The sequence below is a fragment of the Panthera pardus genome, unplaced genomic scaffold (assembly GCF_024362965.1).
Source record: "Panthera pardus isolate Hobbes unplaced genomic scaffold, ASM2436296v1 HiC_scaffold_11, whole genome shotgun sequence".
NCBI classification, from domain to species: Eukaryota; Metazoa; Chordata; class Mammalia; order Carnivora; family Felidae; genus Panthera; species Panthera pardus.
The window spans coordinates 98832596-98848594 of NW_026526666.1; the positions used below are offsets into that span (position 1 = coordinate 98832596).

The following is a 15999-nucleotide window of genomic DNA, read 5'->3' on the forward strand; positions in this document are numbered from 1 at the left end:
AGGGATATGGGGATGGTTGGGTCTCCTCTCCCAAATCTGGAAGCTTTATTAGGGGACAGGGCCAATCCTGGCCACTCAGGGCCAGAGGACCATGGAGTCCCTAGTCTCTATCCATTAACCAATTAATTTCAAGCTTAAAGCAGGGCATGGAACGCATCCCAGCAGATATCTGTCTTGGGTAATTACCATCCAGGGCTTCTGGTTACTTCCAGTCCTGAGAAGCTTTGCCGAAACCTTGCAGATTAGGCCCCAAAGTCTACCTACCAGCCTGCAATAACATTTACCAGCCTGTGGTATTTCCTCTTAGTTTAATGCATTCTGTTGAACACGTCTCCAAACTGTGGGTCATACTTTGAATTTGTATTCATTTATTCGACAAATCATTTAGCTATTTCGTTTACTATTGTGGTCAATTTTTCACTTCTCTCTCAGTCGGAGTGTTTATCCATTTCTTTCACGTCTGACGTTATTTCCATCATGCTGTTGTTAAGAAGAAAAAACAGGTACAATGACTCACTGCCTCATCGGACAGGGGTGGCCTGATGGAGAAAGGCAGGACCATGGGGCCAGGACTGTAGCTGACCTCCAAGCTCAGCCCAGTATGGCCACCTCAGACCAACTGGGAGATGGGCAGCAGGGGCAAAGGGAGAAAAGGGGGTGGCTTCTCTGGTGGAATAGGAAGGTCTCCTCCCCTCAAAGAGGCCCTCCTGTCACCTGAGAGAGGTAAATTAGCTCTCCCCAAACACGTTATCCTATTTCCTTGCTTTATTTTCTTCATGGGTCCTTTCACTCTCTGAAATATTATTCATTTGTTTTAATGTTCATTACCTTCACCGCACCCCCCCCCCCCACTCCCAGTCAAGTTCATTCTTCATGGTCTATCTTGCTCACTTCAGGATTTATTTCCTGCACAATGGGCTGAATGAAGAACTCCCTTGCAAAGAATGAGTGCAAAGCAGATATCAAACAGTGAGAACATCACGTTCCTTTGGGTTCGGCAATTCTAACATTCCAACTTGTAGAAAAGAGCTAGTTCTTCAGTGGGAAAGTGGGAAGCAAGACGGGCTCTCGAGGGATCGGAACAGGTGAAAGCGACCCACTCCTGTCCCTCCTCTCTTGTCCCCCAGCCTCAGCTCCACTCAACTGGGTTGGGGGTGGGGGGGCGGTGCGGGTAGAAAGCTTCTCCAGCCGCAAAAGAGAGCCGTGCGCTCAGATGCTCCTCCGCAGGCCGCGTCTAGCTGCGCTCACAAGCCGAGCTCAGCCCGGGCGGTGGGTGGGAAGAAACAGGGAGGGGAAGGTCTGGGGGTGTGAGGGTGGAGCGGAGCCCGGCCCTGCGATCCGGCCCGGGTTTTGCATGCCACCCACTCGCCCGCTCGGCCGCGGAGAATTCCATAATCACAGCGGGCGAGAGCGGAGACTGGGAGCGAAAAATCCGGGATCCGGCAACTTTGGGCAGCGCATGCGCGCCCGCGGCGCTCCATCCCAAACACACACACATTTTTCCCCCGGACTTGGAAAGTCACCCAAAGCCGCCCCAAGTGCAGGTAAGAGACTCGGCGCTCCCTCCGCCGCGGCTCCCCCACGCCCCTCAGCTCCGGGGGCCTCCCGGGGTGCTTCCCCGCCTCGCCCCCTGTCCCGGTGCAGCCCCCCACCCCCGAGGCTGCCGCTTGCAGCAGGGAGCGGGCGAGCGAGCGAGCGAGCCAGCCAGCCAGCCAGCCAGCCTGCCTGCGCGCGGCGGCTGCCACCCAACTCCGGCAGTGCGGGAGGCAGGGGGCACGGAGGGCTGGCATCCGGGCGCGGGGCGGCGCGTCGCCCGCCGCGGCCAGGGGAATGCCCAGCGCGCGGCTCCGGGGGAGGGGAGGGCTGCTGCTCCTGGGGGTCACTTACTCCAGCTGAGGGGGCGGCGGGGTAGGGGAGAAGAGGGGGAGGTGCCAGGCGTGAGTGCAGGACTTTACAAATAGGGTGGGGGCGTCCCCCGCGCTGCAGGCTCGGGGCGGGGGGGCAGGTGCTCGCCAGTACCGGGTAATCACTCCTTCCCCCTGCGTTCCACCCCCCCCACCCCCACCCCCGGCTGCAGGGGTTCGTGCGCTCGCCGGGGCAGAGAAGGAGGCAGGGGTGAGGGGTGCCTGGGGTGACTTTGCAAGACTTTGCCCAGGGGAAGGGGTGGGTGGGGAGCCCCTCCAGCCGACTCTTGTGCCCCAATACCAGGGTGTAGGTGTTACCGGCAGAGGTAGGCAGTGTTCACTTAGGCGCGGGGTGCCAAGGGGTGCCTCCGGGTGGGAAAACGAAGGCAATGGGTTGCTTGGCTGGGGGGAGCGGCGCCCCCTTTTTCATTTGTGCCTGGGAAGTTTGTCTCAAGTGCGCTGCTTCGGGCGCGGCAAGTGGCGCTCCTCACTCCCCCCACCCCCACCCCAGCGTCCCCGGGCGCAGGACTGGCAGTGCTGGGCACAGGGAGCCGGGGCACCGGCTTAGGGCCATGCGGCTGTCCGCCGGCGGCCGCCTGGGTCCGGGGAAAAGTTCCGGGGACTTGCCGCGGTTGTTGTGTGCGCCGGGAGAGAAGTTGCGCCCGGGGATGTGGGACGTTGGGCTGGCGGGCCGGCAGGCGGGTGGAGCGGTGCGCTCCCAGGGGGCTTGGCCGCGGTGGGCGAGGGTCTGGCGGGGTCTGTGCCCCCAGGGTGGGCTGAGGGTGACCTCGGGGCTTAGCAGTTGGGGAAAAGAAAACCCTAAATCTAGGGACGCACGGCTGAAAGAGGCACGAGTTGGAGGACAGAGAAGAGTAGCTCGTTAGGGGAGCAGGAGGGCACCAAAGGGGAGAGGGCCGGACCACCCGGTCACTTGGGGTCGACCTTCAGGGCAAAGGAGCGCGTGGTGGCTGGCAGAGGAGTGTCGCGAAGCGGGGCTCCAGGGGGCGCGCGGGAATGGGGTATATCGGGTCGGACAGACTGTCAGGGAGCTCCCGGGGCAGGGGGCCGAGTCGTGCGCCCGGGGTGAGCCGGCCGGGCGGAGCGGCGGCCGGTTTATTTTTACTCGGTGGCATTTGCAGAATGTGCAGCTGATGGCCGTCGGCCGCCAGGAAGTTTTGCTTTCTGTTCTTTCTCTCTTTCCGAAGCCAGCGCGGCCGGGAGCCGGCGGGCCGGGGAGCCGGGCCTGGGAGGGGAGGGGGCGGCCGCTCGGGTGGCAAGGTGCGGGCAAGGGGCGCGCTGGGGCGGCGGGCGGGGGCTGGCGGGCAAGGGTGGCGAGCGGCGCTGGGTCTCTGCGGAGCATTTGGGCGAATGTCTGTCCCCAGCGTTGGGAGCTTCTCGGCGAGGGGAACAGGTGTATGCGCCGTCAATCACAGCGGGAGGGACACTTTGGGGGCGTAGATTAAGATAATAATAATAGATTTTTCTCTAGGGGGTGGGCGCAGATTCTTCTTCCAAGTCGTTCCCGACCCAGGTCCGAAGTTGGGGGCGGAGAAGAGTGCCGAGGGAGGCAGGGGGCTGCTTCTCCCTCTCCACAAGTTCTTCCGGACCCAGCCTCAGCTTGAGAAGCGGGCCCTGGGTGCGGCGAGGACCTCCTTCCAGTCACGCTGGGGAGGGTGCGGGTGCGTGTGCGGGTGCGTATGATTTGTCCACCAGGGAAGCAGCGAAAACACCCCTCCAACAAGCCTGGAGCTCCCCCAAACCCAGCTGGATCGAGGGGGTTTGTTCGTCGCTGTCCCGGCGGAGTCTGGGGGCACGACCTCCAGACTGTGTGGTTGTCCCGCCAACACCCGGTAGACTCAAAGAGATGGGGGCGGCGAGGGGAGAAAGGCCAGGGTAGTCGCGGAGCAAAGTTGGGAAATTTAGGACGTCTCTAAGCTGGTACAAGCGCGCGGTAAGAGCGCGCGAGGGGACTGGAAAACAGATCGCCGGGTAAATCGGTGCCCCCCCCCTCCCCGCGGCGCGCGCGCGCACACACACACACACACACACACACACACACACACACACGAACACCACACACACGTCGCCGTCCTAAAGGGAGCTGTCCGGGCTGAGCAGGAGCAGCTGCGCCGGGCGTGGTGAGGGGGGTAGTTGGTCCCCGGGGGCTGCGCCCGGGCTGCGCTCCACGTGCCCAGAGGGGGCGCTGGGCCGTTCGGCGCCCGAGCGCAAAGCTCCGGGTTTGCGCCTCGGAGGCGGCCAGGAGGTGCGTCCCGGGCCATCTCCGGCGACTCGCGCTGCCTCCCCCGACGCCAGTGGCTTTCCCACTTCCTAAACTTCGGCTTTGTGGTCTGCTCCTCACTGGAGCTCTCAGACCCTCTGCAGGGCAGGGTGGGGAACTTTTCCCTTCCCGGCGGCCGCCACCGTCTCTCTCTCCGGAATCCCGCGAGCTAGAGAGATTGCCCCCCGCCCCCATCTTGTTAGCCACCTTGGAGGCGGTTAACGAGAGTTTATGGGGAATATTGTTGAACTTCAGTAATCAGGTTTCCAGCGATCTTATGCCTCCTGTTTAATTTATTAGACTAGTTATTTATTCTGTTGATGATAATCTGTTGCTGGTTTCTATGGAGATGTTAAACTGATCTCTTTCAGAAATCAAACTCCATATGCACTAAAACGTTTAAAGGGGCAGTGCCTCTCTCTCTCTCTCTCTCTCTCTTTCCCCCTCTCTTTTTGATTTTTGTTTTTAGACTTTGCACCTTGCAGACACTTCGAGTCTTTCCCTGAGTCTCAGTGCTTTTTATTTCCTTCTTACGAAGGAGAAGAGCCGGGAGACTCGCGCTTTGTGGCAAGTACAGCTTATTATGGCTAGAAGAGAGCGAAGGCTTTGATGCCTAAGTTGCATCATCATTTAAAACAGATCATTTCACCGCCCCCCCTTCCCCATCTTATAAGAGCAAAATTCTTTCAAGATCAAAGAGTCCAATCTAAACACACACACACACACAAAAACAACTATTGTTAAAAAAAATAGAAAGTCAAATGTAAACCTCTCCTTTATATCTGTTCCCCTGTGTTTAAAGAATTTTTTTAGTGAGAAAAACAAAACTTGTAGCTCAGCTAATTTTTCATACTTATTAATAGTTTATCTGCCCCCCCCCTTTTTAATTTAAAAAGAAGTTCAAAGTTAGATTTCTCTGCCTGTGGGGGTTGAGGTATATTTGCTTCTCTTTTAGATCCTGACCATCTGTTTTTGGAAAATTAGCCTCTGGGAAGAGGGGGAAAGTTTTTACTCAAACTTAATGGAGTACTTAAAAAATTTTTTTTTAATACCCAAATATTTTGCAGTCCTAATTTCTCCACTTTTGGGGGGAATATCAGTAACCTCTGTCTTGTGTATGAGAGCATATCAACTTTTTCTCTTTTTCTCCTCCCCTCCTCAGGTATTTTTCTGTAGACTTTGGGGGGTGGGGAGGAGGGTACAGTGAATTAAGAAAGTAAGGCAGAAAAAAAATTATCTTGGTTTGTGACACTCTGAAAAATTGCAAACCTACTCTGAACTCAGATATTTATCACGCTGACAGATATGATACAAAGCGATTGCATTTCCTAATGATCCTCTGGGACTAAGTTGTAGGTAAAACCATTTAATGCATTTTTAATTTTAAAGTAAGGCCTGGGTTCCATTTTCTTGGAGGTGGGGGGAGTGGATGTCCCTCTCTAGAGCTGATGCTTTCTGAGTATACTGTTTGGCTTTTGCAAGTAGAATCCCCCACCTCCACCCCTTCCCATTTCCATTTACTTTGGGGAGGGGTGAGCCACACACAGGGCATTTGGCTTTCATAAATAAATTTATATCTGGCCAGAAGGTCCAAAACTAAATAAGAGCACACTTAAAAAAAAAAAAAAAGAGAGAGAAGAAAAAACAAACCTCAGACTCCACCCCTGCTATAGGAAATAAAACAGAGGCTATGCTTGACTTTTTCCCCCCTCTCATGCCATTCTGGTTCTCTTTTACATTATTTTCTTTTGGAAGGGGGTGGAGTGGTTGTTGCTTCTCAGCTCAGAGGAGAGAGGAGCCATTCTTGCTATTTCCCCCTTTGCTATATTTTAAAAATTTGTTTGATTTGGATTGCAAACAGAACAGGCTTACGGGAGAAAAGAGCACACTGTGGCTTTAAACTCAGGAGTTTGCATATTCTCCTTGTATCTTTCCCCTTTGCTAATTATTGTGTTGTTTTCAGAGCAAATATGTCATATCCATGGCGACCGGGCAGGTTTATTGTCTTTCTGAAGCAATAGCTCACATAAGTAATTAATGACTTTCTTTTTTTTCCTCTGGCTTAGGTTAAACAGATCATTCAAGGAAAGTCATATCTCTCTCTTCTCTCTTCTCTCTCTCTCTCTCTCTCTCTTTTTTTTTTTTTTTTAGCCCAGTGACATAAGAACATGAGTTAGAACAAGAAAATACTTTAACCAAGAAGTCAACAGCTTATTTTCCCCCATTTCTTTTAAAAGCTGAAGTGTCAGCTTTCAGACATATGAGGCTGTCATTCTGGCAGCCGTGAGCAGTGCAGTTGGAAATCCATTTGAAGGTTGTGCGGAAGGCAAAGTGTTGGCATGGGGGGGAGTAACCTGAAGGAATTTGCTTTGGAGGTAGGGGGGAAGCACTCCAAAATGAGTATTTCTCCTGTATTTAGCAGAATTTAATTAAATTGTTTACAGGAAAGAATTAATGAGTTGGTAGTAATGTGTGTCCCCCCCCCCCCCTTCTTTTTCCCAGTCTAGTTAATTGGAAAGACAAAGTTTTTCTTTTTTGATTCACCTTGAGCTTCAGCTTTCTCCAGCCTTTGTCTCAAGTGTTTTTTCCTGGAAAAGTACCTTTTGGAATCCCCTCTGGTTTAATATTTCCAGAATTATAGCAAAGGGGTTGTTTTTTCCCTTAGCCGTACAACCTGAAGCTGATTTCTGCTTCTCAGGAATCCGCTGTGATGATTGACGATGACCTGGATTTTTTTTTTCACTTATTTTTGGAGGGGATGGCTCTGTGAGGATGTAAAATTATAGAGCCAGCGTATCTCCCTTCTGTATTAAGTGACAGTGTTGGGAAAGGTGTAAGAAATGTTTTCCTTTTTTTTTTTTTAAATCACCATTTATGTTCCTCCCTTTTCAAATGGACTTTTTGCTAATAAGAAGTCTTAGGATGTCATTCCTTAACTTTAGAAAGATACTAGATGTCCAACTGATACTCTCTTTTGCTCCCCCCCCCTCCCCCCGCCAACAGGCAGGCATTAATTACGCACACTTATACTCTGTTCTCCATCCTTTTGAAATTCCACGTATTCCTAAGGTTTTGTGTGTGTCCTTAAAAAAGGGGAATGAGATAAAGAGAAAAGCATTTCTATTATATTTATACTCGGACACAATGAAGAAGGATATTCTCCCCCCCCCCCACCCCTCCATTTGAAGTAAGTTAAAAAAGGCTGTGAGTCAACTGAATGAATCTTTAGGCTTTTGGCATTAAAAATAAAAATATAAAGCAGAAGAGAGATTTCTTTGGTATCTGATTTCTGAAGAGGAGAAGAGAAGGCCAGGCGAGTCTGGTGCTGAGACTCCAGCGGAGTGGTAATTGAGCCCGTAACCTCTTGATGTCTATATCAGAAAAACAGACATGAGCAGAGCGAACCGAGGAGAGGCAAACAAGCCTTGTAAAGGAGGGAGCTCAAGGGGAGATTCAGAGAGAGAGAGAGAGAGATTTAATTTATAGACATTTTAAAAACTGTAATTTCATTAGGATCTGTTCTTCCCCTTCTCTGAAGGGCAGCCCGGCAGACCGATCAGGCGGTCCCTCTGCTGGGATGCATGGAGTGGTTTGGTGGGCGCGAACTTGGGCATTCGTGGAGGCTGGCGGGCTCGTTTGCTTGTTGCCTATTTTCCAATGGCTTCCTTATTTGGGAATTAAAAAGTCCCGAATAGCGAAAAGTTAACCATGGCTTCTGGCCGCCTGGTGATCTCCCCTGTGGGTGTCGACGCTGTGCCTCGAGCGGGTCTGTCTCCTGCCTGGCCTTTGGCACCTGTGTGTCTTCATTCTGTCGCTGGGCTGCCCGTGGTTCCAGATGCAGGAAGCCACTGGGGATGGGGGGGGGGGTGCCCCATCTCTGCCCCCCGACTCAAGTTCACCAAGTTAAGTTGCTGTGGTGCTGAGGCCACCGTGTGGGTTGGGGGTGGGGGGGGAGCTAACGCCTGTCATAAATTCTGCAAAAATTAATCAACCGTTTAAGAGCCTGCACGTTAACGAGGTTGTGTGGGCAAGCTGGGCCCCTTCTACAGTTCTCCCTGCTCAAAGTCCAGCAGAGTGAGGGGTGGTCTGGAGGGTGGGGAAGAGAAGGGGGAGTTTTTTTTTTAATCTGAATAATTGAGAACAACTAGGGAGAGGGAAGAAGAGAGAGGGGTTTATTGAATATAAATCCTCAAGTGCCCTTGTTCCATATTGTTGGAATTTTTTTTTTTTTCTTTTGGTCTGGATTTGTCCTGTGTGTCTTTGGTGGAAAAGACACGTAGAGAAAGAGAGCCAAGGAGGGGGGTGGGGAGAGAGAGGGAAGGATAGAGAAGAGAGAGAGAGAGAGAGAGAGAGAGAGAGAGAGAGACGTGTGGCTCCTTCGAAACTCATTATCATTCTTAATAAGCCTTAAGGAATAAAGAAGAGAGAGCATTGAGTGTAAATGCTGGGTAATCCTAACACTTCTCAAGGTGAGAGGAGTCTTGAGGACACAGAGAAAAGAGAGAGCAGAGAAGGGGGGGCATGCAGTCCTGGGGGAGTGGCAGGCCAAGGGTTTGGGAGGCTCTGCAGGAGACCTGGAGGCTGGGGTGGCGGGGGTGGGGGGGGTGCCCATAGAAGCCCAGACCAGACGGTTGTCTGAGATGACACTGGGATCTCCAGGAGAGGGTGACTAGCTGGGATAAGGGAAGCATCTGCCTTGGGTCGGCCCTGCCTTGGGTTGTAACGGGGAGCAGGTGCCACAGGGCCTTTGCTCCCTCCTGGGCACCGTCTCCCCGGCAGGCTCAGCTCCTGTCCGCCCCCCAACCCCCCTCCACCCTGGCCTCAGGTTCCTGGAGAAGGTCTGGGGGGTGGATGTCTCGTCCCGCTCCCTTGGGCTCCCCCGCATTGTCCGCTCTGGTAAGCCGGAGGGACAGAGCGGCGGCCAGAGCTCAGCTCCGGACACTAGGTGGCTTAGAGGATCTTCGAGGTTTTTCAAGACGAGCAGCCGCTGGCTTCCTCTCTCCTCCCCGCTGGTGGCCTCTGCCGGGCCTGTCCTCTGCCGGGCCTGCGGGCAGCCCTGGCAGGCCGGCAGGAGGGTGAGTGGGCCTTGGCACAGGAGCATGGCACAGCTCCCGGGGCCAGCGCTCCCAGTGACCAGCTTCCAGGCCAGGCAAGGGGAGGCCCAGGAGGGGGGGGCCAGGGAGGCAGCTGGGCAGGGCCACTTGAGAGGGACAGTTGGGCAGGAGATACTGCTGAGCCCATGGTGGGGGGGGGGGTCTCTGCTCCTTCCTCTTTTGAGTTCGTGTGCCCCCTTTGAGAATCCTCTTAATAAAAAAAGGTCTCATAAGCATAAATACTACTTATTCTTTGAGGGGTTTCAGAAGATCTTATAAACCCAGCTAAGGACCCTCTAGGGTCCCTTGCTCTGGTGGGCTTCTTTCCAATTCTCCAGGACCGTTGTGGGGGGGAAGGCAAGTGAGGAGGCAAAATCTGTTCTGTCCATTCCCATCCCTGCCTACCTCAGTACTGGGGGAGCAGAGTCAGGTCAGACTGTGACACAGCTCCCCGCCCCGTGCAGGTGGACTGGGGCCCACACTCAGATTCCCCTCTAAAGAGCCATACCTGCTCAGGTAGATGTCCCTCTACAGGACAAAGGCAGCCTTCTCCTCATCCGGAGGGGCATTCTGGAGGATTCCTAGGGTATTTGAGGAATGGTCTTAGCCAAGGTCGTGTCCAAACCGTGGGTGATTTTCTCTGGAGACAGAGGAGGGGCAGGAGATACAATTCAGGTTTGACTTACCATAGTCAGGTGTGTGTGTGTGTGTGTGTGTGTGTGTGTGTGTGTGTGTGTGTGTGTGTTTTAACTCGGTGTTTCTTTTGGAAAGCAACTTCTGGGGAGCATGCAAAAAGGGGTGCGTGGGAGTTGGAGATGAAGGCTGGTGACTGAGCTGGTGTGAAACCCGGAGGGAGAGCAGGACGGGTTAATGGCGTGTGGATGCTGCTTTTCTGTTGTTTAAAAGCAGTAATGACCAAATCGCCTGCCCTGTGTGCCTTGCTGATGAGATTTACCGAAAGGAAGCCGCGCTGCCTCTCTGCTGGTCTTGGGGTGGGTAAGCGTGTGTGCGTGTGCGTGTGCGTGTGCGTGTGTGTGTGTGTGTGTGTGTGTGATGAGAAGAAGGGGTGGGGGAATCGGCTCTGCCAGGCTGGCACTCTTCCCCAGCACTAATTGCTGGCAGAGTACCCACGGGGGCTGTGCCAGCGTCTCCCGCTCTGCCCGCCCCCCTCGCCCCTGGGGAGCTCAGCTGTGCAGCTCGCTATGTGAGGGCCATTTCCGGGCCCACTAGGCCCAGAGGCTCCTTTGGGAATTTCAGGGAAATCTGATTCCTGAGGGGGGGACGACCATGGGCCAAGCCCAGCATCTTTGGTCTGGCAGGAGGGGACAGGGTGAGACTTGGGTGGTCTGGAGCTCCGCTGAGGTCTGGTTATAGGGGTCAGGAGACGGCGTTCCCGTTCCGGCTCTGCACTAAACCGCTGTGTGGTCTTGGGCAAGTCATTGGACCTCTCTGGGCCTCAGTTTCCTCTCTTATCAAATGGCCTCTGACCCTACTTCCCTCACGGGGTCGCCCTGCTGGTCGGCTGGCCTAGCAGCTCTGAAAGTTCTTTGAAATCATGAAATGTCATGGAGAATTGATCTTGGTCACAGAGTCACGTACAGCGTGCCCTCTGTGTCAGATGAGCCAGTTTCATATAATATGGTATCAGTCATTCCCGAGAGCCGTGGGCCTGAACATCGCGTGTGTGTAAGGGTGGTGCTGGGGTTGCGTTTTTACATCACGTTGTGCTTTGGTTCTCATTACTGGGAGCTGGGGACTGAGTTAGTGGGGGGCAGTTGCTTTTCAGACGGTACGGGGGACCCCTTTCAGGATGTGGGGTGTACTTAACTGTTTTGAGCCATGGATTCACTGAGGAGCTGCATAGATTGTAGATTATGCATTCTGGAATTAGCTGGGGATCAAAGTCACGTCCTTACGTTAGTTACTTAACTAGCCTGTGCCTCAGTTTTCTTATCCGTAAAGTGGGGATATAACATTGGCTGCCTCGTGGGGTTGATGTGAGGATTAGACGAGCTGAGGCTTGTGCTTAGAACCAGCCTGGTACCTGTGTGTGTTTCAGACTCACACGGGAGTGAGTGTGGACACACCTGCTGCCCACCAGGGCGTGCTGTGGACGAGACAGAAGGGAGAACCCGCTCTCTGTATCTGGGGGCTGGGACTCCCGAAGGTGTGGGGTGCTGTGGTGTTAGAAACTCTGATTTTGTGTTTTATCTTTCTGGGCTACCTTGAGGTCTCCTGGTATTTAAGTCAGAAGGCCCACATTTGGAGTCAGACCCCAGAGGGGACACTGACGAGGGGTTGGTGGGGGCAGCCCCTGGGAACTGCCCCACGGTGCTGGTGGACCCTGCCTGTGTTCACACAGCCTGTGGGCTTAATGCGGGCCCCAGAGGCCCAGGGATCAGTTTCACTACCCCTCTGTTTGCACATCTGTAAAATGGGATTGGAAGCCCACCTGTGAGCCCCGAGTAAGAGCACAGCGGTCTTTTTTTTTTTTTTTTTTTACTGAGTTTTTACTTTGAACGTTATTTCTGGGATGCACTTAGCCGGGTGAACAAACAGCACACAGTAGGGACCGCGGGGTGAAAATCCGAGGAACAACAGGCCAGCCTTGGGCCGAGGCTGAGCTGAGCCCTGGACGACCCAGCGCTAAGCGCTAAGCTCGGTGCTCAGCAAGAGAGTCGAGCTGGGGAAAGCAGGGCATGGTGGGGATGCAGCCCAGGCTTCCCCCTGCCCTTGGGTGATCCTGCCCTGGGGCGGGGGGCATGCCTCCAGGCCTGGGTGGAGGTGGGGAGGGAAGGGCCAGGAGAAGAAGCAGAGGTGGCTGGGAGGCAGTGACCTAAGGAGGCAAGGACATGGGGGCTTTGCAAAGCAGGGGGCACTTGAGGGGCGAGGGGCACTTATGGAAGATGAGGTGTATGAATCGCCACCGGCCTCTCCCATTTCACTGTGCTATGCCAAAACACCCCGGTTCTTGTTTCACTATCTGAGATCTGGGAGCAGGTTAATTTCCATGACGAACTCCAGGCCACGTGCTCAGAGGATTTATCTAATTAAACTGATGCTTTTTTTTTTTTTTTTTTCGAAGAAAGAAAGGAAGGGAGGGAGAGAGAAAAGAAAGGTAGGAAGGGAGGAAAGATGGAAGGAAGAAAAGAAGGAAGAAGAAATGGAGGGAGAAGGAAGGATGGAATGAGAAGGAGGGAGGGAAGGGAGGAGAGGGGAAGAAGGAAGGAAAGGGAAGGAAGGAGAGAAGGAAGGAATGGAAAGAAGGAAGGAAGAAAAAGAGAAAGAAGAGAAAAGAAGAGAAAAGAAAAAAGAAAAAGATGGGAGGGAGGGAGGGAGACAGATAAACTGGAGGCAGACCAGTGATTTTTAAATCCATGCCGGAATGGAGGAGAGGCTTGGTGGCAGAGATGGGGGTCTTCTGAGTGGGTTTCTGTCTTATGATGCTCTTAAGTTTATTTCCAACCTGACTCTTGGGCTGGGAGGGAAAGGGGCAGCTGGAAGGATTCCGGATCCGGACTCTCCAGTACAGTAACCCTCCCGTGTGGCAGTTGAAATGAACTGAAACGAAAGATTCAGGGGTGCCTGGGTGGCTCAGTCGGTCAAGCGTCCGACTCTTGGTTTTGGCTCGGGTCATGATCTCACAGTTCGTGGGTTTGAGCCCCGCGTTGGGCTCCGTGCCGGTGGTGCAGAGCCAGCTTGGGATTCTCTCGCTCTCCCTCTCTCTCTCTGCCCCTCCCTCACTCGTGTGCTCTCCCTCTCTCAAAATAAATAATAATAAAATTAAAACTTAAAAAAAAAAAAGGCAAACTCAGTTCTCCAATGAACTAGCCACATCTCAAGTACTCCATAGCCACTGGTGGTACTGTGTTGGACAGCACAGATAAAGAGCCTTTCCACCATGATATCAGGTTCTATTGGACAAGAAGGGTCTAAGAGGGAAGGGCGTTTCGCTCGGAGCCTGGGCTAAAGGGATGAGTCCCCAGGGGACAGTGATGGAGGCGGGAGATGGGCTCTCTGCCCGGTGCCAAGGCCCGTGTGGTGCTGGGCCCTTCTTCCCTTTAGAATTGAGTGCACCTTTCCTCCCTTCTGGGCCAGGGCAAGCTGGTGTGTCTACACTTAGCAGGACAGGGTTTAGGTATTTATTTTTTAAAACTTTTTTTTTTTAATCTTTATTTTTGAGAGAGAGACAGAGACAGAGTGAGAGCAGGGGAAGAACAGAGAGAGAGGGAGACGCAGAATCCAAAGCAGGCTCCAGGCTCCGAGCTGTCAGCACAGAGCCTGACGCAGGGCTCAAACCCACAAACCGTGAGATCATGACCTGAGCCGAAGTCGGACGCTTATCCGACTGAGCCACCCAGGCGCCCCCCCAGAACAGGGTTTAAATAAAGCCTTTTCTCACTTTCTGTCTTTTTGACTTCGGGCAGGGTCGTAACTGAGCATGTGGACGTGCTGACTTGTAGGCAGTACCTGCCCCACCGGGTCTTCATGGTCATCACCTGAGCGACGCATGTAAGCACTTAGTACAGTGCTGGGCACAGAGTGACCATTTGAAACATGGGGACCGCGGTTATTATAATAACTAGATTATCGTTGTTGATATTATTTTTATGTGATTATCAAAGAGGTTTTGTGGCTGCCACATTCTTAGGGACGCTCCTGGACCAAATGCTAATTTCCCTATAATCAACACTTTGCAGAATTAGTTTAAATGAGCTCCCCCTACCCCCCCCCCCAACCCCTGCCTTCTGGAAGCCTATTTTGGATCCCTTTCCACCTCTCCCCATCCGTTTTTTCTTTGGGCCAAAAGAAGCGTTGGAACCACCCTAGAATTAACTCTTGCAGGCCTCTTCTACTTGTGGGAGCCCCTCCTCCTCCCAGCACACATAAAATTGTGCCCATGTGTGCACGCACGCACGCACACACACTGCTGGCCAAACTACATTAAAAAAAAAAACAACAACAGAAAGAAAACCCCAACGAAACACCAAAGTATTAAAATAGGGGAGAGCAGATGTGGCCCAGGCGGGGCTGGCTGGATTGTTTGGGGCTGGGGGTGGGGGTGGTGGCCTCTGGGAGGGACGTGTGTGTTTATTCCTGGACATTGCCCAGTGCCCTGTGTCCTAATGTGGAGCTGAAAAGTCCCCTGTATTGTGCCGGCTCCTTTCCCCGTGAAAAGGCAATTGAGTCAGTGAGTTCCGAATGGATTGGAGCTGACAGTAAATGAGAACTTGGCAGTGGGTAGAAAACAAGTTCCCCCACCCCTGCCCCCCACCTCACACACACTCACTTATCCTTCCCTAAACTCCCAACGCTCGCTGGTTGGGGTTTTAGAGGGGTTTTGAAAAAAAAAAAAAATTCCGGTTTCTTTTTGTATGTATCAACATTATCAGTGGGGGTTCTGCCCCAGCCTGCCCCTTCCCCCAGGGACGGCCGAACCCGCTCCGCATCGCCTCCATGGCTCCGCCAGTGATCCCGAATGAGTTAAAGGCTGAATCAACTCTAGACCCAGCTGTACATTTTTACTCTGGGTTCCTGAATGGAGCGATGTGCTACGCTCAGCACGATTGGAGACTGTCTGCCCCGGGTGGCCCACCCGGCCCCCACCCTTGCTGGGCTCCACCAGCTTCCATGGGACCTGCTCCTGGCAACTGGGGAGGTGGTGGCCCATGCTGTGGGGACCTCGTCTGGTGGTCCCCACTTCCAGCCTCCCGTTAGAGACCTGTTTTATCTTGAACGGCAAGCGTGCGTCGTCTTGAGCTGGTATCATGCCTGGTCCGCAAAGGAGGCTTACAATTTTGAGGTTTGTATGTGCCGTGGGCCCTGCCCCTGCCTCCCCAGCCCCCAGTATTTCCGCCACCCATGGTGCCCACACCAGTAAATTGGTCAGCAGCCAACTACTTGCACCTGGCCCTTGTAATGGCCGCTGTGGCACTGTGACTTTAGACACATCCCTAACCATCGGGAGCCTCAGTTTCCTCATTTGCAAAAGAAGAATGGTCACGGTGCCTCTAGCATGGGGCTGCTGTAAGGATTAAATGGAATAATGCTGGGAAGGTACTTGACATGGGGCCTGGCGCATGGTAACAACGTAGCTGTTATTGCTACCTATTATTCCTTGCTCGCCAGCTGTTATCAGGAAGGCAGGAAGGCGGAGGGGCTCAGGCCCGTTGCCGTGTCCAGGCCCCAGGATGCCCCAGCCCAGGCTGGAGCCTTAGCACCCCAGCCCAGAGGCTGTGGTCACCAGAATTCTGCCGAAGCATACTTGCCAAACCAGCAGGGTGAAAGTCAAGAACAAGCCAGAGGAGTACAGAGCACTGGAGGGAGCAGGGAGAAGGCTTCCCACACCCAGGGCCGGGTTCACGGACCCCCGAGGTGGCAGCCGCTGGGCTGGGCTGGCCTCCCTGAGCCAGGGGAGTGTTGGCTCCCAGGCGCTGGCGCCATCTTGGTTCTCCTTGGCTTCCCCTCAGCGGTCGGGAGCGTGGCCCTTGCCCTCCCACAGGAGCAGGTGGCCTTTGCAGCCTGGCACCTGTTCCTGGAGGGCGGCTGCCAGGAAGGCGCAAACCTGGGGATCGCCCTGTGTGTCTGCCGAGTCCTTGCACGAGGCCTGTTTACTCCCTGGAGGGGCTCGCCTGAGCCTGACCTGATGTTAGAGGTCAGAGCAGGGCTTGTTCTGTCGTCCAGAGCCCCCCCTCCAAGCCCTGCAGGTGAGTCACAGAAGAGT

General features: G+C 53.8%; 1 protein-coding gene across 1 annotated transcript in view; it reads left to right on the forward strand.

Annotated features, from left to right (window-relative positions):
• The first annotated feature begins 1386 nt into the window (after positions 1 to 1386).
• CASZ1 (castor zinc finger 1) overlaps positions 1387 to 15999 on the forward strand; it is a 148237-nt gene continuing 133624 nt past the window's right edge. The window contains exon 1 of the mRNA XM_019461360.2: positions 1387 to 1544. The gene's annotated coding sequence lies outside the window, so the exon portion shown is untranslated. The remainder of the gene's footprint in view (positions 1545 to 15999) is intronic.